The 20,371-nt window shown below is 42.6% G+C and overlaps 1 protein-coding gene across 3 annotated transcripts in view; it reads left to right on the plus strand.

Annotated features, from left to right (window-relative positions):
* The first annotated feature begins 4,308 nt into the window (after window positions 1-4,308).
* The window catches only part of LOC119537875 (olfactory receptor 52K1-like), a 79,937-nt gene continuing 63,874 nt past the window's right edge, over window positions 4,309-20,371 (plus strand). For all 3 annotated transcript variants that reach the window (XR_005217475.1, XR_005217474.1, XM_037840472.1), the window contains exons 1-2: window positions 4,309-4,630; window positions 5,364-5,503. The gene's annotated coding sequence lies outside the window, so the exon portion shown is untranslated. The remainder of the gene's footprint in view (window positions 4,631-5,363; window positions 5,504-20,371) is intronic.

The following is a 20,371-nucleotide window of genomic DNA, read 5'->3' on the forward strand; positions in this document are numbered from 1 at the left end:
CTACCTAAGCCATCTTGGCAGGTGAAATCACTGCCCTCCCCCACTACATGGGATCTGATACTCAGGGGAGTGAATCTCCCTGGCAACGTGGATTATGACTCCCGGGGAGGAATCTAGACCTGGCATCATGGGATGGAGAACACCTTCTTGACCAAAAGAGGGATGTGCAAGGAAATGAAAAAGCTTCAGTGGCAGAGAGATTCCAAAAGGAGCTGAGAGGTCACTCCGGTGGGCACTCTTATGGGCAATACAGACAACCCTTTTTAGGTTCTAGTGAATTAGAGTAGCTAGCAGTAAATACCTGAAACGATCAAACCACAACCCAGAACCCATGAATCTTGAAGACAATTGTACAAAAATGTAGCTTATGAGGGGTGACAATGTGATTGGAAAAGCCATATAGACCACACTCCCCTTTGTCTAGTTTATGGATGGATGCGTAGAAAAATGGGGGAAGGAAAACAAACAAACAAACAAAGGCACCCAGTGTTCTTTTTTACTTTAATTGCTCTTTTTCACTCTAATTTTTATTCTTGTTATTTTTGTGTGTGTGGTAATGAAGGTGTCAGGGATTGATTTTGGTGATGAATACACAACTATGTAATGGTACTGTGAACAATTGAATGTACACTTAGTTTCGTATGACTGCATGGTATGTGAATATATCTCAGTAAAATGAATTTAAAAAAAAAATCATCAGACCTCCCCAGGGGAGGAAAAAATGTATTATTAACAAAGCATCGAAACTACCCTCCCCTGATCACTGTTGATAACAATCTCCACACCTTGTGTCCACACCCTCCTTGTCCTAACCCTTATAAACCAACCCGACACCCCCTGCTTTTATGGAGCCTTAACTTCCATATTTTCCAGCCCTCTCCCGTGAAACAAATCATCTCCTGTAGGTAAGTCCTATTAAACTCACATCAAACTCCATGCCTGGCGTGTTCTTGGTCCTAGAACTAAGATGGGTTGTGACATTACTTCATAAAGGTGAAGGGGGAAATATCTAATCTATACAGCAACAGATTGTATTTTTCCATGTCACTCCTAATTAAGGTCAATCTCATATTGCAAATATCTCTAAATCAGTAAACAGTTTAAAGCTTTGCTTCTCAAAGTGTGGGCCCCAGACCAGCAGCATCCTATCAACTGGGCTTGCTAAGAATGCAAAATCTCAGAACTTACCACAGACCTATTGAATCAAAAACTGCGGGTGGAGCCCAGCAATCTGTTTTAAAAAGCCCTACAGGTGTTCTGATGTACAGCAAAGTTTGAGAACTGCCCCACAGCAGTGGTTTCTGAAACCTGACTGTACATAAGAGTCTGCACCTGAGCTGTTAAAACTTGTTAGCTCCGAGCCAAAATTCATACCAATTGAACTCTGGTCGCTGCAGGTGGGAACAAGGTACTACCCAGGTAATTCTAATATTCAGTCATATTTGAGAATCTTTGCCCTGCCCCAAATTGCCTGCATTCAAATAACCTGAGGATCTTTTTAACATGCAAATTCTGACTCATTAGTGCATGGTGGGAGCATTTCCAAATTGCATCCAGCTGATGCCAAAGCAGTAGGCTGAAACCACCACCCTTTGAGCACCTAAGCCCTACAGAGAGGCAATACACCAGGACAGCTCAGGACAGATTGTAAATATGCTTCAAAATTAGATCCCTTAAATGAGATACCTTCTACTCCCAAACTTTCCATGCCTGATACTCCCTCAAGTCTCTGCTTACACTCTGGCTCATTCCACTCTATAATTACAGAGCAAAGAAACACTTTCAAAAACCTAACCTGAACGGGATTCACCCTTGCTGAAAAACTTGGATGACTGCCTTTTGTTTTAAAAATGAAAAAAAAAAAAAAAAAAGTCAAAAATCCTACTCTTGCCTCTTAGCAAGACACTCTGTGGGTCCCTTAGTCCTTGTTGTTTTAAGATTACATTATTGGTCCAGGTTCAGCGGCTTTGCACAGGCTGGGTTCTGTTCTCTCCCCTCAGAGTTCTCTGCATGTGCTCCAGCCACAGGCACACTGTAAATAATCTATTCACCTTTCAGATACAGCTTAGCAGTCATTTCCTCCAGGGGAGCACTGATGCTCACTCGCCAGCCTGAAACAAGTTTTCCTTTAAAATCCCAAAGCACTCATGAAAGTGTATTCATTTGTGTAATATATGATTTGTATCTTTCTTCCTCACTGGGATGAGATCTCCTGAGGGCAGGGACAGTATTTATTTTTACTTACAGTGATTCCTGGTAGCCAGCATAGATTCTAGCCAGTAGTAAGTCATCCAGTAAATATCTGTTTAATTAGTTAATTAAAGGGCATTTAGATTTTTTAAAAATTCATTATGGTGGTGATGGTAGCACAATATTGAGAATTTAACTTAACCTCTGAATTGTATTTTTGAAAGTGGTTAAAATGAGAAATTTTATATTGTATATATGTTACACAAATTTTAAAAAATAACATAGAAACGTGTAACACAAGAAAACCCTAATGTAAACCATGGACTACAGTTAATCATATAATTAAAATAATATTAACGAGTGCTAACTTTGGCAGCATATATACTAAAAAATAATATTAACACATCAATTATAACAAAGGTACCACACTAATGCAAAATGTTAAGAAAAACGGGGTGGGGAGTGGACAAGATGGGGGTGATATATGGGAACTCTACTTTCTACATGATTTTCATGTAAACCTACAACTGCTCTAATAAAAAATAATAAAGCAACTGAAAAATCAATTAACATAATGTAAAGTATCTCATATTCTTTTTAACAGGTATTTCAAATAAATTGCATACTAAAACTCATTTACTCTATTGTAATGGGATATAAGGATAAATTTATATTTACAATATTTGTAAATATTATGAGATTAATTATAGGAATTGGCTCACATGACCACAGGATTGGAAAGTCTGAATTCCGTAGGGCAGGCACAGCGCTGTTGGGAACTCCGATGAAGGTTTCCATGAATTTCCCAGGACAGGCAGGCTGGCTGGTCAAAGCAGACATTGAAATTCTTCTCTGACTGCTGAGCTCATCGGTTCCTTAAAGGCCTTCAACTGATTGTTTGAAACTTCTCTCACTGCTAAAGGCAATTTCCTATATTGAATGTAGATGTAATCAGTCATTGATGGCAACCAAATGACTAATGATTTAAATTCAAGAAACACCCTCACAGTAACAGTCAGACTAGTGTTAGCTTGGACAAATGGGACACCATGCCAAGACATGTTGATACATGAACTTAACATTCAGTGTGACACACTGCAAGTTTCCAAATTTTGAGGCAAAATAACAATACCACAAACAAAATCCTAATGGTGAAAATCATCACAATGTGCCTATATGCAAATCAATACGCTTAGCCACATATTCAGCATTGTTCTGACTCACTTATTGTTTGGAAATTCTTTCCTCAAGTATTTTTTTCTCACTGCAGAACATGGGAGATATGCTCTCTGAATTTCTGTATATCTTCAAACGTCTTTCATCCTGACAGATCAGCCTCATTATGACTCCATATAGGATTAATTGGGCACAGTCCTTTCTCTCAGTAGTCCTTAATTGCAATTTCACTTGATTTCACATTAGAGAAATTTAAAGCTTGAATTTAAAGCATGTCCTAAAAGTTCAAATACCCTATTTTTACTACTCATACCTCTATAATTACATTTGTAAAGTGATTTTCATGTCATAACAATGCCTTTTCCTCCATGTCTCCCTTTATGCTATCCCTGTAATCCCAGTGTGACTCTTGTTCTTTTGTATGTAACATGTTCTTTTCAAGTGGATGTTTGTATGATTTCCTTTCTCCTTCGAGTTCAAAAATTTTACCAGTACATGCCTTATTGCTTCTTTTCTCAGTCTAGCCCAGGGTTTCTCAACTGTTTTTTTTTCCATTATTGTCCCCCTATGAAGACTTCTTAGGCATTTTTTCCTAATCAACTACCCCACCATGAAACTTTAATACTACAGATATCCTGCATATCTGTTATGAAGTGTAGGTACATCTATGCTTTACACATATAAATGGTAATATTTTTCATCCCAGGAACCAATTTTCACCCCTTTGGGGGCAATATTGCCCCTGTTAGGAATACGTGGTCTACTCTGAAAACACAGTGAACCCTAATACCGTGTCCTTGTTCCTGTAGACTCACTGACGGGACCCAGCTGGGCCAGGAGCAGGACTCCGGAAGCAGCAACACCTCCCTCAGAGCGCCTACCACCCCATCAGCCGCGGACAACTGACAGTGTGCTTTTGCCTTCCGGCAGCATTTCCGGCTGGCACCTTCTCTCCGCTCCTCATCAACGGACGGGCACGGTTTCTGGCGCCAGTTCTCCTGTTAGTCTGTCCCCGCCCCTGAGGTGGCCACGGACGCCCGGGGATGTTTAGGGAGAGACCCATCTTGTCGGGCCAGGCCCCTGGGAGAGTCTAAGGAAAAACCCGGGCGTCCTCGAGGCTCCGCCCTGGCCCTCAGCTGCCCCGCCCCCTTAGCGGGCCAAAATAGAAAGGGAAAGCGGAAGTTGCCGGAAGGCGGGTGAGGTTGGCGGGAACCGCGGACCGCCGCGGGCGGAGGAGAGAGGAAGCGCGGGACCTGGGACCGCGGTAAGCAGCCCGGGACTGAGGGGCAAGAAGAAGAAACAGAGGGTTAAGAGGAGAACCGGAAGATTTGTCCCGGAGACCCAGGAAAGAGAGTCTCCGGAAGAGCTGAGTGGTCATTTGGGTTGGAGCTGCACTAGGTTGTCTTGTGGAGTAATAAGAGGACCCGAAAAGAATATTGAATTTGGCGATTAGCAGTTAGAAGGAACATAATACCCCGCTTATGCCGAAGCCCGGAAAATCCGATCCTGTTTTCCCTGCTTTGGGGTTTTTTTGGAGATGGGAGTTTGGGAGGGGAGGGAAGAGAGCGGCGGTGGAGCAGTGACACCTGCAGAGAAGAGTGCTAAGTAGCCCTTTCCATGTGCTCCCTCTAACACCTTGGTTATTCATTTCCTCTTAAGGTATCTATATATTGTTTCATTTACAGATTTAATTAATTACTATTTGTCTACGTTCTTTTGTCAGACACTGGGCAGGTGATGGAAATACAATGATAAATAAGGGCTCAGTCTATGCTCCAGTGGGGAGCATCCGTAAAATAAAGTCTTAGAAGTGTATTGATGGACCCAAGGGCATGGACATTTTATAATTTGATTGAATTGGAGAAATTCTTTTCCTTGGCTGTTCCACCGATTTCTGCTTCCTCTCACAATATAGGAGAAGGTTTATTTTGAGGTCCATGTGTTATTTATTCTAATGGTACAGGTCTTTTGTCCCTCTCTCCTGCACATCATTGTAGGTTGAACTGGATGCTGATACCTGGAAAAAGCTGTTCTCTGTGCTCATGAAACCAAACCTGATCAGCCTGGCCCTGTTTTACTACACAGACAATTCTTCTGTGGAAAAGTTTTATCAAGACTGCCCACATGAAGATGAAATGTGAGTCTGAACTCATTCCTGTCAGCTCAGCAAAACTATTTATGGGATGATAAAGACAAGGCAACTGAGGGAAAGGTAGAGAGAAAGACATAAAGGGCAAAAAAGAGGAAGGAAACAATGTAACATTCTAAAAAATTGGATTAAATGAGCTTGGATTTAAAGCATCTTCTAAAAGTTCAAATACCCTATTATTTTTACTACTCATACCTCTAATTAGTAATACTATAATTAGTAATCATAATTAGTATGACATGAAATGATTTTCATGTCATAACAATGCCTTTTCCTCCATGTCTCCCTTTATGCTATCCCTGTAAGATACATTACATCATCTGCATTTTATAGTTAAGAATTAATTCAAGTTTGAACCTCTTGGCCAGTCACACAGCTAACAATTGACAAAACTTACGATTAGAACCCAGAGCTTCTAATTAAGTTCAGGACTGTTACCACTCCACCACACTGTGTGTTCAGGAAGCAAGACCCTTCATACCTGAGGTGGCAAGGAAGGAAGGAAGTTAGGATCTGAAGTATCTGTAGAAGCTTAAGATACTTCTGGGACTAAGATTAGGGTTTTAGCCCAAATTGTTCAGAAACCAGAGCCTGGGGCAGAGGGCTTGTGTGTTCTTCCTTGAATAGGGAGCAAAATCCCAGGGAGCAGGTAAATGGGACAAAGCAAGGAAGTAGGGAGAACCAGCACAAGGCTCTACCTTACAACCTAGCTCTCCCTAAGTGCTCAGTCCCACAGACTCAGTCTCCAGTGAGCCATATAGATTGCATCTCAGGACAAGCCATGGAAGATACAGCAAAGAATTTACCCACTGGCTCTGTCTCCCAGTTGTCAAAGGTTTGCCCCATAGGGTGAGATCCCCTGTATTCCCAGGTTGCTAATGTAAGAGGACCAAGAGCACTCCAGCAGCAGCCTCAAAAGGGAAGCCCTAGGGTGGAAGGCAGAAGGTTTACACTACAGGTGGGAGTGAAGGTGCTGTCAGGTTGCCCCTCCATAAAGCTAGTTAGAGCCGTTGTCTACTGCAGCAACCGGCCCAAGACACAGGTGATGCCAAGAGGATCTAAAGTGGTACATAAAATATGTCTGATTCAGTAATCATGGGTATTCATTTACACATTCTTACGACTAAATTTCTTGAACTACTATATAGCAGGCCTCCTAGTTCTTCTATATTCCATGTGGTATATTGATTGGTCATTATAAAAGTGTGATGTAAATGTATGTATATGTAAATGTAAGCTTGTTTTTCAAAAAATCAAATGGTACAGAAGTATACAGAATAAAACATGCAAGACCCTTTTCATTCCCCTCAACCAGTCCCACTCCCCTTTATAAGGGAGTCCACCTCTACCAGCATGGTACATGTCCTTCCAGAGTCATTTGCAAACAGAATACACACACACACAGTTTTATTTAGTTTTTATTTTACTCTAAATGTGATCAAATTATATCTACTGTTCTATAAATTGGTTTTCTCACATATCTGTCTTGAGATAATTTGTTGCGTGCCATATATGTTTTCTCGGTCCTTTAAAGGCTGCATGGTATTCCATAGTTGAGATACCATAGTTGAGAGACTAATCCCCCTTATTGGACATGTACATTGTTTTCAGTTTTGTCTGTGACATCTTCACACATACATCTCTGTACCCCAGTGTTTCTGTAGGTTAACTTTCTATAAGTGGAATTTCCGGGCACAGGATTTGCCCATTGTCTTATTTTCACAGGGTTGCAACAAAGAGGGTAACTTAAAACAACAGAAATTTATTGTCTCACAGTTCTGGAGACTAAATGTCTGAAATCAAGGTGTTGATGTGGCCATGCTTTTGGGCAGTGGCTTGCCAGCAAGCCATGGTATTTTCTGCCTCAGTCATCACCTGACATTCTCACCTCTATCTGACTGAGTCCAAATTTCCTCCTCTTATAGTGCCATCCATCGTACTGGATTAAGGGCCTTCCCTACTCCAGTATGACTTCTTTTTAACTTCCCTAATTTTATTTCTAATGACTCTATATCCAAATAAGGTGATATTCTGAGGTTCTGGGGACAAGGACACCCATTTGAATAATTATAGTTACTGACTGTGTTGGTTTATATATACTATGTCCCCCAGAGAAATCCATGTTCCTTGATGCGGTCTTGTGGGGGTAGACATATTAGTGGGGATTAAGTTGAAATGTTTGGATTAGGTTGTTTCCATGGAAATGTGCCCCACCCAGCTGTGGGTGATAACTCTGGATCGTTTCCATGGAGGTGTGGCACCACCCATTCAGCATGGGCCTTGAATAGTTCACTAGAGCACTATATAAGCTCAGACAGAAGGAGCTAGCTTGCTACAGCCAAGAGGGACAGTTTGAAGAATGCATGGAAGCTGAGGGAACAGCTTCAGATGAGAGACAGTTTGAAGACTGCCGTTGAAAGCAGACTCTTGCTCCAGAGAAGCTAAGAGAGGGCAAATGCCCCAAGAGCAACTGAGAGTGACATTTTGAAGAGATGCTGTGGCCTAGAGAGGAACATCCTGGGAGAAAGCCATTTTGAAACCAGAACTTGGAGCAAACACCAGCCACATGCCTTCCCAGCTAACAGAGGTTTTCTGGATGCCATTGGCCATCCTCCAGTGAAGGTATCCAATTGTTGATGTGTTACCTTGGACACTTTATGGCCTTAAGACTGTAACTATGTAACTGTGATGGTTAGGTTCATGTGTCAACTTGGCCAGGTGACCCAGCTGTCTGGTCAAGCAAACCCTGGCCTACCAATTGCTGTGAGGATGTTTGAGGCTGGTTGATAAACCAACAGGCTGGTTTATTGGATCATCAGTCAATTGACTGCAGCTGTGACTGATGACTCATCAAAGGGCGTGCCTTCCACAATGAGAGAATGCAGTTGGCTGGATTTGATCCAATTAATCAGTTGAAGACTTATAAGCAAGACAGATAGAGGACTTCACTTCTTATTCGGCTGCCCAATGAAGCATTTCCTGAGGAGTTCGTCGAAGTTGCTGGTTCATTTCCTGAGGAGTTCATCGAACACGTTCATTGGAAGATCCCAGTTCATTGCCTGAGGAGTTCGTCGAAGTTGCTGGTTCATTTCCTGAGGAGTTCATCGGACATCCTCCTTGGAGTTGACAGTTTGTTGACGGCTCTACAGAATTTGGACTCGTGCATACCCACAGTTGCATGAGTCACTTTTACAATTTGATAATCAGAGACATCTCTCATTGATTCTGTTTCCCTAGAGAACCCTAACTAATACAACTTGGTACCGGAAGTGGGGTTCTTGAGAAACAGAATCTTAAAATGGGCTTTTACAATTTGTTTTCTATTCTGATTAGATTCAGAGGCACTAATGACTCTATTTCCAGTAATCAAGAGGGCACTGACAGTCAATGGCATGAGTTGGCAAAGGAAATATGCAAAATAGCACCATTTGATTCTCCTAATCATACTCTAGTACGAAGCAAGGCTCTGGGTGACGGTGTTTTCGACACTGTCACGGAGTTTTGCAGTATTAAGAGGTATAATGATGTTGGCTAGCTGCTCTTAGATACTTTGGATACAGTTGTAAGAAAAAGGGATGAGCTAAAGGCTTCAAATTCAAAACTTAAATGCCGTATGACAGATGTAAAGGTTTCCATGTGTGCCCTGAAAGAAAATCTTATTTCCTGTGCCCGCAGACTGGAAGTTTCTGAAAACCAGACGCAGTCTCTCATTGTGCGAGTAGCAAATTTACAAAGTAAACTAAAATTTCAACCTCTCAGGGTGTCTGCTGTTAAAGTAAAGGCATTGATTGGAAAAGAATGGGATCTGGAAACTTGGGATGGGGACATATGGATTGATAATAATGGCAGTGAGGACATTGGAACCCTGGATTCTGCTGGGTCATTGTTAGATTTACCTGTAGAGGGCTGTCCTGAGGAAACAGCTTCCCTACCTCAAGTCTGCCCTAAGGAGCCTGCCACCCAACCCCCACCTAAGGAGATTAACCCTTCAGTGCCTGCTAATCCTGTAATCACCTCCCCTGAGGAAGCAGCCCTCACTCCTTTGTCTGGAGAGATTAATCCTGTTTTAAGAGATGAAAATGCAACAGAATGTCCTGAGGTGAATGGCTTGAGAGATAATTCTAACTCTTTTCATGACCCACCCCCATCACCAGTTTTTGCTTCAAGACTTATAACTAGGCTCAAGTCCCAACAAGCCCCAAAGGATGAGGTACAAAGTGTGACCCATGAGGAAGTACGCTATACTCCAAAAGAACTGTATGAGTTTTCCAACTTATACAGACAGAAACCAGGGGAATATGTGTGGGAATGGATATTAAGACTGTGGGATAATGGTGGAAGGGATATAAGGTTAGATCAGGCTGAATTTACTGATATGGGCCCACTAAGCAGAGATTCTGCATTCAGTGTTGTAGCTCGAGGGGTTAGAAAGGGTGTTAACAGTTTGTTTGGGTGGTTGGCTGAAACATGGATCAAAAGGTGGCTGGCATTACCAGAGGTTGAAATGCCAGAACTGCACTGGTACAGTGTGGTGGAGGGGATTCAAAGGCTTAGAGAGATTGGAATGTTAGAGTGGATTTATCACGGAAGACCTGCTCACACAGCCCTGGATTGTCCAGAGGACACACCTTTTACCAGAACTGTAAGGAATAAATTTGTGAGACTAGCTCCATCATCCCTGAAGAGCTCTGTAGTTGCCTTTCTCTGTAGGTCAGATATTATTGCAGTTAATCACCACAGACAAGGTGGGCATGGCTACCATAATGGAAAACAGGCTCACAGCAGCAATCAAAATAATATGACTCGCAGAGACTTATGGCGTTGGCTAGTGGATCATGGAGTACCAAGTAGTAAACTAGATAGACAATCAACTAAATTCTTGTTTGAACTATATAGGCAGAAGAATTCTAGGTCACGTGAACAAAAGTCTCCCTTGAATTACAAAAACAGAGAGTCACAGCCCCTTGATCAATTCCCAGACTTGAGACAGTTTACAGATCCAGAGCCCCTTGAATGAAGGGAAGGCCAGGTACCCTTGGGGAAGGACCCTGTTACACTGCCAAAAATTTATACTGTTAACCTTCCTCCCAGCCTTCCCCAGGGGGACCTACAGCCTTTTACCAGGGTGACTGTGCATTGGGGAAAAGGAAATGATCAGATATTTCGTGGATTATTAGACACTGGTTCAGAAGTGACATTAATTCCCGGAGACCCAAAATGTCACTCTGGTCCACCAATCAGAATTGGGGCTTATGGAGGTCAGGTGATTGATGGAGTTTTAGCTCAGGTCCGTCTCACAGTGGGTCCAGTGTGTCCCCGGACCCATTCTGTGGTTATTTCCCCAGTGCCAGAATGCCTAATTGGAATAGACATACTCAGCAACAGGCAGAATCCTCACATTGGTTCCCTGACTCCTGGAGTGAGAGCTATTATGGTGGGAAAGGCCAAGTGGAAGCCACTAGAACTGCCCCTGCCTAGCAAAATAGTGAACCAGAAGCAATACCGGATTCCTGGAGGGATTACAGAGATTAATGCCACTCGTAAGGACTTGAAGGATGCAGGGGTGGTGATTCCCACCACATCCCCATTCAACTCTCCTATTTGGCCTGTGCAGAAAACAGATGGGTCTTGGAGGATGACTGTGGATTATCGTAAGCTTAACCAGGTGGTGACTCCAATTGCAGCTGCTGTTCCAGATGTGGTATCATTGCTTGAGCAAATCAACACATCCCCTGGTACCTGGTATGCAGCTATTGATCTGGCAAATGCTTTTTTCTCAATTGCTGTCAGCAAGGACCACCAGAAACAGTTTGCATTCAGCTGGCAAGGCCAGCAGTTTACATTCACTGTGCTACCTCAGGGTTGTATCAGCTCTCCAGCCCTATGTCATAATATTGTCCGCAGGAGTCTTGATCATTTCCTCCTCTCACAAGACATCACACTGGTTCATTATATTGATGATATCATGTTGGTTGGACCTAGTGAGCAAGAAGTAGCAACTACTCTAGATTTGTTGGTAAGGTATTTGCGTGGCAGAGGATGGGAGATAAATCCAACAAAAATACAGGGGCCTTCCACCTCAGTAAAATTTCTAGGTGTCCAGTGGTGTGGGGCCTGTCGAGATATTCCTTCTGAGGTGAAGGATAAGCTGTTGCATCTGGCCCCTCCTACAACCAAAAAAGAGGCACAACGCTTAGTTGGCCTCTTTGGGTTTTGGAGACAACGTATTCCTCATTTAGGTGTGCTACTCCAGCCCATTTACCGAGTGACTAGAAAACCTGCTAGTTTTGAGTGGGGACCGGAACAAGATGAGGCTCTGCGACAGGTCCAGGCTGCTCTGCCACTTGGACCATATGATCCAGCTGACCCAGTGCTGCTGGAAGTGTCACTGGCAAATAGAGATTCTGTTTGGAGCCTTTGGCAGGCTCCTATAGGAGAATCACAACGCAGGCCCTTAGGATTTTGGAGTAAAGCTTTACCATCCTCTGCAGATAACTACTCTCCATTTGAGAAACAGCTGTTGGCCTGCTACTGGGCCTTAGTAGAGACAGAACGCTTAACCATGGGCCACCAAGTTACCATGAGATCTCAGTTACCTATCATGAGCTGGGTGTTGTCTGACCCACCAAGCCATAAAGTTGGGCATGCACAGCAGCACTCCATCATAAAATGGAAATGGTATATACGAGATAGAGCTCGAGCGGGTCCTGAAGGTACAAGTAAGTTACATGAGGAAGTGGCCCAACTGCTCATGGCCCCCACTCCTTCCACCTTACCTTCTCTTTCCCAGCCCATAGCTATGGCATCTTGGGCAGTTCCTTACAGTCAGTTGACTGAGGAAGAGAAGACTAGGGCCTGGTTTACAGATGGTTCTGCACGATATGCAGGCACCACCCAAAAGTGGACAGCTGCAGCACTGCAGCCCCTTTCTGGGATGTACCTGAAGGACAGTGGTGAGGGGAAATCCTCCCAGTGGGCAGAACTTCGAGCAGTGCACCTGGTTGTTCACTTTGCTTGGAAGGAGAACTGGCCAGAGGTGCGTCTACATACTGATTCCTGGGCTGTTGCTAATGGTTTGGCTGGATGGTCAGGGACATGGAAGGAACATGATTGGAAGATTGGTGACAAAGAAGTCTGGGGAAGGGGTATGTGGATAGACCTTTCTGAGTGGGCAAAAAACATGAAGATATTTGTGTCCCATATGAATGCTCACCAGAGGGTGACTTCAGCAGAAAAAGGTTTCAATAACCAAGTGGATAAAATGATTCTTTTGGTGGATACCAATCAGCCTCTTTCCCCAGCAACTCCTGTCATTGCCCAATGGGCTCATGAACAAAGTGGTCATGGTGGTAGGGATGGAGCTTATGCATGGGCTTAGCAACATGGACTTCCACTCACCAAGGCTGACCTGGCCACAGCCATTGCTGAGTGTCCAGTCTGCCAGCAGCAGAGACCCACACTCAGTCCCCGATATGGCACCATTCCTCGGGGTGATCAGCCTGCTACCTGGTGGCAGGTTGATTACATTGGATCACTTCCATCATGGAAGGGGCAGCGATTTGTTCTTACTGGAATAGACACATACTCCAGATATGGGTTTGCCTTCCCTGCACGACATGCTTCTGCCAAAACGACGATCCATGGACTTACAGAATGCCTTATCCACTGTCATGGTATTCCACACAGCATTGCTTCGGACCAAGGAACCCACTTCACAGCAAATGAAGTGAGGGAATGGGCACATGCTTATGGAATTCTGTGGTCTTACCATGTTCCCCATCATCCAGAGGCAGCTGGGTTGATAGAACGGTGGAATGGCCTGTTGAAGACTCAATTACGGTGCCAACTAGGTGGCAAAACCTTGCAGGGTTGGGGCAGTGTTCTCCAGGAGGCTGTGTATGCTCTGAATCAGTGTCCACTCTATGGTGCTGTTTCTCCCATAGCCAGGATTCATGGGTCCAGGAATCAAGGGGTGGAAACAGGAGTGGCACCACTCACTATCACTCCTGGTGATCCACTAGGTAAATTTTTGCTTCCTGTCCCTGCAAGCTTAAGCTCTGCTGGTCTACAGGTCTTAGTTCCAAAAGGAGGAGTGCTTCCACCAGGAAACACAACAATAATCCCATTGAACTGGAAGTTAAGACTGCCACCTGGCCACTTTGGGCTTCTTATGCCTCTGAATCAACAGGCAAGGAAGGGGATTACTGTGCTGGCTGGGGTGATTGATCCTGACTATCAAGGGGAAATAGCACTGCAACTACACAATGGAAGTAAAGAAGAGTTTTCCTGGAATACAGGAGATCCCCTAGGGCGTCTCTTAGTACTACCATGCCCTGTGATTCAAGTCAATGGAAAACTGCAACAACCCAATCCAGGCAGGACTACCAATGGCCAAGAAACTTCAGGAATGAAGGTTTGGGTCACCCCACCAGGCAAAGAACCACGGCCAGCTGAAGTGCTTGCTGAGGGTAAAGGGAACATGGAATGGGTAGTGGAAGAAGGTAGTGATAAATATGAACTATGGCCACATGACCAGTTACAGAAATAAGGACTATGATGACATGAATATTTCCTCCTCATTTTGTTATGATTATGTTTGTATTTGTCTGTAAAGCAAATATCTTTGCTTTCTTCTCTGTCTTATCCCCTTATCATATGGCATAAGTTGTAATGTTCATTTTGAAGGTGTGGTTTTAGGTGATGTGTATAACTGCCAAGTTGACAAGGGGTGGACTGTGACGGTTAGGTTCATGTGTCAACTTGGCCAGGTGACCCAGCTGTCTGGTCAAGCAAACCCTGGCCTAACTATTGCTGTGAGGACATTTGAGGCTGGTTGATAAACCAACAGGCTGGTTTATTGGATCATCAGTCAATTGACTGCAGCTGTGACTGATGACTCATCATAGGGCGTGCCTTCCACAATGAGAGAATGCAATTGGCTGGATTTGATCCAATTAATCAGTTGAAGACTTATAAGCAAGACAGATGGAGGAGCTTCACTTCTTCTTCAGCTGCCCAGTGAAGCATTTCCTGAGGAGTTTGTCGAACTTGCTGGTTCGTTTCCTGAGGAGTTAATCGAACACGTTCGTTCAAGATCCCAGTTCAAATTGCTTGAGGAGTTCGTCGAAGTTGCCGGTTCGTTTCCTGAGGAGTTCATCGGACATCTTCCTTGGAGTTGACAGTTTGTCCGCGGCTGTGCTGGTTTGAATGTATTGTGTCCCCCAAATGCCATTATCTTTGTGGTCCTGTTGGACAGACGTTTTTGGTGCTGGTTAGATTTGCTTGGAATGTGCCCCACTCAGCTGTGGGTAATAATTTTGATGAGATGTTCCCATGGAGGTGTGGCCCCGCCCATTCGGGGTGGGCCTTGATCAGTGGAGCCATATAAATGAACTGACTGAGAGAGAGAAAACTCAGTGCAGCTGTGAGTGATGTTTTGGAGAGGAGCAAGCTTGCTAGAGAGGAACGTCCTGGGAGAAAGCCATTTCGAAACCTGAACTTTGGAGCAGATGTCAGCCACGTGCCTTCCTAGCTAGCAGAGGTTTTCCGGACGCCATTGGCCATCCTCTGGTGAAGGTACCCGATTGCTGGTGTGTTACTTTGGATGCTTTGTGGCCTTAAGACTGTGACTATGTAGCAAAATAAACCCCTGTTTTATAAAAGCCTATCCATCTCTGGTGTTTTGCATTCTGCAGCATTAGCAAACTAGAACAACGGCTCTACAGAATTTGGACTCATGCCTACCCACAGTTGCATGAGTCACTTTTACAATTTGATAATCAGAGACACCTCTCATTGATTCTGTTTCCCTAGAGAACCCTAACTAATACAGTAACCAAATAAACCCCCTTTTATAAAAGCCGATCCATTTCTGGTGTTTTGTGAAAAGGCAGCATTGGCAAACTAGAACACTGACAACCTATCAGAAACATTTACAGTCTCATTAGTGGTACATCAGAGTCCTTATCACCCCCTTCCCCATTGCTGGTCAGCACTAAAGGTTGTTATCTATTGAAAGTTGCCAATCTGATGAATGCAATGATATCTTGTTTCTTAATTTTATTTCATTGATTAGTAATAGGTTAATTTGGTAGATTGAACCATAAAGATAAACCCTCCTAAAAATATGTTTAAGTCCTAAGCCCTTGTCCTTGTGGGTGTGAACTCTTTTGTAAATAGGATCTTCAAAGATCCTATTTTGGATGAGACTAAACTAAACTGGGGTAGGCCTTAATCCAATAGATGGAAGTTCTTATAAACAGAGGAAATTTAGATGCAGTCAATTAGAAGACAGAGAAGGAGCGAGATCACCATATGATGGAGGCAAAGATGCATTCATGAGTCAAAGAACCCTAAGAATTGCTGGCTGGCAAGATGTGCCGGTTTGGATGTATTATGTCACCCACAATAACATGTTCTTTAATGCAGTCTTGTGGGGCAGACGTATTAGTGTTGACTGAAATGTTTGATTGGATTACTTCCATGGAGATGTGGGCCCCGCCCATTCAGGATGGGTCTTGATTTAATCACTGGAGTCCTATAAAAGAGTTACAAACAGAAGGACCTCAGAGCAGCTGAGAGTGACATTTTGGAGAGCAGCTGAGAGGAACATTTTGGAGACAGTCACTGAAAGCAGACTTTTGCTGACTCTTTGGAGGTGATAGTCCAGAGTTTGCTCTGGAGAAGCTGAGGACGACAAAACACCCCAAGAGCAACACCTTTGGTGAAGGTATACTTGTGTTGATACCTTAATTCGGAAATTTTCGTGGCCTTCAGACTGTAGTTTTGTAGCCAAATAAACCCCTTTATAAAAGCCAATCCATTTCTGGTATTTTGCATAATGGCAGCATTAGCAAACTAGAACATGCATAAAACTAGAACACAAGCCATCACCAGAATGCTACAGACTCCATGAGAAAGCATGACCTGGCAATACCTTGATTTTGGAGTTCTGGCCTCCAGACTGTGAGACAATTTGTGATATTTGTCATAGCAGATTCTGGCAGACTAAAATAGTTAAGCATATTTACTTATATTTCTTGACAATTTTTAAATCTTTGAATTAAATATTTACTTTATAATCTTTTTGTTTTTCTTTTCAGTAGTGTGTGTTTTAATCAGTGATTAGCAGGAACTCCTTATATGCCATGGCTTTAAATCCTTTGTATCATTATGTATATTTTACAGTTTGTCACTTGCCTTTTTTCTACATTTATCATTAAATTACTCATCTTACTATAGGTTATTTTTATTTTTATGTAGTCAATATTATCAGTTTCTTTATGGATTCTAGATTTTGTGTGTTATATAGGAACTTTACCCCAAACCACAAATCATAAAAAATACATCCCTACGTTTTCAGAACTTACTATAGTTTTCATGTGTTTTGATTTGGGTTTTGGCTTTTAAATCTTCCTTCCTTAAAGTAACTAGAACTTGTTTTTGTAATGGTGTTTAGCGGTAACCTAGATATACTTTTTACCTTATGGACTTCCCAAAGCCATTTATTGTCCCAACAACATTTATTGAAAAGGCCTTTCCCCACTGATTTAACTGCAGGATAAGGATCCATGTTTACTTGTAGATAGAAGCAGATTCTATTTATAGGCATCTGCTTCTGGGGGTTCCAGAAAAGGAGTTAGCAGTTTGGGGGATTGGCTGTGTGGATCACAGATCTTCCAGGGATGGGGACTTCCCATCCCTCCTATTCGTTGTGGGCTACCTGAAGCACTGCACTGTTCTGTTGCCAGTGCATTCTCTCCCATGACTGAACCTATTTCCACCCATATGCTGCAGACAAGTGACTGAGTCATCATCCCTTATTTGCCTTATAAGTAAAAGCTCACTGTGGTATAAGTTCAAAATTACTGATTCTCATTCTCTGTATAGCCCCACACTCATGCCAGAGCCTTTCTAATGCAAATTGTTCATCTCTTGAAAGAAGCAACCTGGGCCTTGATCCTTGGGGCCTCAGGCTGAGCTGCCATCCTTTCCTGAATACCATGAGGGAGGATCCCACTGGCCTACTTCTTCCAGTAGTTCTTCAATTCTCTCATTATGCCTAGACCTGTTCCTTCTCTCTGAACTTGTTGATTTTGAGCTTAAGATTCTCAGGAGTTTCAGCATGAAGAAGAAAGAGTTCTTGGCCTTGGTGTTTGGGGCTCTGACTTTCTCTGCTCTAGTTTTCATGTTGTCTCATCCCAACTGCTTTCTTTCTTCCAGGAACACCTGAACCTTTCTGATCAGCTTGTTTTACGGTGCTGCTAGTAGATTTTTTTTTTTTTTGGTAAATAAATTGGGATTTTGAATAGTAAAATAGGTATATGTATAAGTAGACCTAATCCCTGTGTTGCTATCATAAGAGGCTTTTCTCACTTTCTGATCATTATACAAAGCTATGGATTTGGTATATTTATATTGCAACAACATGTGTTATTATAGCATCATGTGCATTCTAGGCAAATAATCTTTTAATCTAAAAAAGAATAACATTTTCTGTGTTTTTAAAAACTATGAAAGTATTTTTCTACATTTTATTTTTAGACTTTCTGCCCAGAAGAGGTGTTTTTACCCAGAATAGATGTCAAATACTATTAAATAATCTAGGGATTTGTATTTTATTATATAGGTTTTCTTATTTGACCTATTAACATGTTATATTCCATTAATAGATTATCTTCTAAGAATTAAGCCATCCCTGTATACCTGGAGTAAATCCTGCTTGGTTGTGAAGGGTTTTGTTTTATTCCAGTAGAGAGAATTTTGATGGAGAAAGAAGCAAAGATTGACTTCCCGCCTGGTTAAATGGATCACAGGCCCAGCCTTCTCCCTTCTTCTAAAAATCTGAAACAGTTAGGAGAATACAGTGATCTGAGATAATAGATTTATTTTTAAAAAGACAGCCTGACAGGTCCTTTTACAGAAATTAGGTTTGAGGGTTGGGAGAAGTAGTACAGCAAAACAAGTGTTTGAATAAATAGTTGGTAACTCTAAGCATGTTTGTTACTGCCAGTACTAGATGGTGGTGATCATTTTTTTTAGTCATTTTTTAGTCCTCTTCTCTGTTCTGCTCCATTTGACACTTCTCCCATTTGTTTCTCCATGTACATCATCTGCATGTGCACAAATGTCATTTTCTATGTGCCTGTCTCTCCCCGTGTTCATCGTATCTTGTGATTTCTAATGCTTGCCTAGAGTGGAAACCCTCTCCCTTCTGTTAGGTTAGCGAGATTTGGCAACTGTCCTGGACACCATAGACTGTTTAATTCAATGCCAGCCTGGGTCTCTGTCTCTCACTTGTTTTCTGCATCTTAGGCAACATTTGGGAGACAATAAGAATTTTAATTCTTAGAATTATAGAGACTTGAGTTTGAATTTCAGATTTTCCATTTAGTAGTTAGTTACGTGACTTAGGCAATTTACTTAACTTCTGTTAAATTTGGTTGTATCATCTATGGAATCTCTATTAGGATAAGTAATATAATGTATGAAAAGTACCTGAGACAGGGTTGACATTCAATATTGTCCTATTCTGGGCCTAACAGTTATTGGCTGAGGATAATTTTGGACTGAATTACAGCCATTAACGGTTGCCCCAGTAAAGAGAGACAGCAGGGTCATGAAGCCGATGGTGTATGTGGGTATGAAGAGACCTCATTTGTGAATGATTCTTCACAGAAAGAAAGGGAAGGACTGAATTCTGGGGACTGTCATTTCTTTTGTTTCTCTTGCAATCCCTGAGTCATTAGAATCATCCTTTGTCTTTGGGGAACATACTCTACCCTTACTAACAATCAGAGATCAGTATATCTAAACCAAAATTAAAATTCTCTTTCTGATAAATGGAAGCTTCAGTGTGAGGATTTGAAAATAAATTTTCCTAACCTATAAGAAAGAGATTAAATGACCTAAGATTCCTTGGCGTAGAGTTGGATTGAGCAAAGGGGGAAAGGAGAAGATCGTGGAAAAATGCCCATCCCATTCTTCATAAATGTCTTGAAGAAAGGCCATTGTATCCTTGTCTGAATGGTTCATGGAGATTTCGGGGAAGAGTCCACCATGGCTGTCTCTATCCAAGACTCCCCCACACAACACCAGCTCAAAGGCAGACCCATATGCAGCTGCACTGAGCTCAGCCTCCAGTTAATGTATGGAGAATATGGGTGTGAGAAATAGGCCAGAGCCTAGGGGATGCTCTCACAGCTGAGTCTAGACATAGTTTGGGTTGAGACTGAGCTTGTAATTTGGACAAGAGTGAGGTGGGTGGGGAACTGAAGATAGGTGATCAGATTTAGAATGGACAGCAGAGAGGCTACACCCAAATCCACTAGTCTAGGAGAGTTTCTCCTTACAGAGACTTTACAAACTACACAGTCATCATTGTGGGACCTTTTTCCTTCTACCAACATTCTCATAATTACAAGAATAATAGTTGCTGACAATTATACATGATTCAGTCCCCAACAGCAAAGAACAAGGTACTGTGATGGAAGAAGTCAGGAAACTGAGTGTCAAAATCATTCTTGGGGCAGAGTCTCACACACACACAGACAACCATGGAATTGGGATTATGTTTGAACTTTTGGTCACATAAGAGCTGGAAAGTGAAGCTGCTCAATCCTATTGGCCTCTAAAGTTTGATAAGTCTTCCTCACCCTTCCATATCTACCAGCTAAGAAAATCAGTCCTTTTTGTTCCTCCCCAATGTGCAGGGCTATCTCTGTGACAGTGGAAGGCATCATGGGGTGACAGATTAGCACACTTGGGAGGATATTAAAGTTTAGGAATAATGTAGAAAGTCTTTGCCACACTGAAGAAGTAGGGCTGGGCCCTAATGCTCTCCTTATCTCAAGTTTA

The sequence above is a fragment of the Choloepus didactylus genome, chromosome 6 (genome assembly GCF_015220235.1).
Source record: "Choloepus didactylus isolate mChoDid1 chromosome 6, mChoDid1.pri, whole genome shotgun sequence".
Lineage (NCBI taxonomy): Eukaryota > Metazoa > Chordata > Mammalia > Pilosa > Megalonychidae > Choloepus > Choloepus didactylus.